Source organism: Atta cephalotes (genome assembly GCF_000143395.1).
Source record: "Atta cephalotes unplaced genomic scaffold scaffold00013, whole genome shotgun sequence".
In the NCBI taxonomy this organism is placed as follows: Eukaryota; Metazoa; Arthropoda; class Insecta; order Hymenoptera; family Formicidae; genus Atta; species Atta cephalotes.
This window is the reverse complement of record NW_012130077.1, coordinates 4,458,586-4,460,617: the sequence shown is the minus strand read 5'-3', so window position 1 is coordinate 4,460,617 and position 2,032 is coordinate 4,458,586.

Genomic DNA, 2,032 nt, shown 5'->3' with positions numbered 1-2,032 from the left:
TTCGGCTCTTTCTGAATTTTAGATTTCAACTAGACACTGTTTGATTGTTACATTTGGCAATTCGGCAGCACTCACAAGTTTTCAAGCTCCTTACAACGCGACTACGGGGCGATATGCTGTACACCATACACCGCTGAGAATTTTATTAAGTATTTCGTTAATTTTTAAAATGCTCGAGAAATATATACTTCACTTATGCGATATTGCGCGAATTGAGAGCTACGACAAAAGTATATAACGCATAATTATTCGTATTAAATGCGGGACTTTCGAAGAAATTTCAAATAGATTTTTTTTCTATATTTGTTTTTAATATATTATTTGTTAAAAAGAAAAATGATAGGTACGTGCGTCAATAGAAGAAATGGATTGGAACAATTCATTCAGCGTGTTGGCATATAGCAAAACGCACCTCGCGGTAGTAATAATTATATTTTATTCTCCTACAGCCGCGTTCTAGAACTTCGCCTCTTGTGACGACTACTTTCTCATAACGTCATCATAATTTTCAAGCGAAATGTCGGCTTTTATATACGTATATATAACAATAATTCAATAAGGCATACGATATCCAATTAGGGACTTATTTATCACGAAACTTTTACGTGTATTCCTTGAAGTTTGGACATTTCTCGCTATCTCTCTCTTTCTCTTTTTCTTTTTATATCCAAGAAATTTTCTTGTAATATCTTAGGTCCGCAAAAGTTGATTTTTTTGCCTAATGGCCGCGAGTGTAATGGATAACCGCATATAAATTACTAGAGGGAATTACATGGATCTAGTAGTCATCCGAGTATACATTCTCTCCGTATTTCGTGTCTTGTTTTGCGGCTTGTTAAATTCGTACCTCTCCGGGGCGAAGTTTGGAACGCAGCCAATGTAATATAAAGTCTCTTCTTCACGTAGACAACGCGACGTCAGAGTCTCGCCTTCTCTCTGTTCTTCGTCGATCGGCGAAAACGAGTCGCTATCGTATACGCTCAACGTAACGCGACGTGTATGTATGTATGTACACTTATCTAAAAGTAACGGTCGTAGCACTGCGTGCGTGACCTATTACATAATATTTCTTCTCTTTTTCTTTTTTTTTATTCCCAATATAATAACTTTTCGGCTCGTCTTATTTGTCTACTATACAAACTCTTGGCTAGAACAACGGTAGGTAGTCCTCGCGCTCATTTTTCTTTTATGTAAATGTGTTTACTGTGTTTTCTGTTTTTTATTCGTTTATCATCGTGTGCCTGGAGGGGCTGACCGGCAGTGATGTTAGCCTCGGCGGAAAAGTCTCCAGATGTAGACGTAGAGGCATATATGGCTCGCCTGATTCAACTACGTTTTACCTTTTTATCGAAAATAGACACAAGTTGCTCTTATCAACGATAAATATCTCGTCTACTATATATCTTTTTTTATCTTTTTGTTCTTTACATCGACGCGCTCTAATATTTTAATACATTTGACTTTCTACACCCAGCGAGCTTCTCGTCAGCTAATATCACTGAATTAATGGAGATAAAGAACTAAAGCAATTTCACTTAATCTTGCTCTTATTGCTTTCTAGTACTTTACTTTTTCTTTAAATCAGATACAGGTCTGATTGTAAGAATTTTTGTTTCCATGGAATATTCAGTCGATCGATATTCCAGTTGTCCAGGGACAAATTTATCAAACAACTTTGCCGAAAAGATCAATAAAACAGATCACTTCGCAAAAATACGGCAATCAGGGAACTTGGGCAACTTTGATTCGCTGAGACCGTTTACGGCAATCGCTCTGTTTTCCGGTTCCCCTCCATCGAGCACGGTGTTTATTTATCACACGCACAAAAGGGTTATAGACACGTACACGTACACCCAAAACTTTACAGAGCTTACAAGATTACACAAATAGAAATACGTTTTATTTCCTCGCGTTAGGGAAACCGTCAGATCGACGGCGAATCGGCCCTGATGGAAAAATCGTGACAGGAAAAACCGGTTCGACGATTATCCGAACAAAAGTGCTGTTTCCCTCGTGTCTCTCTCTCTCTCTC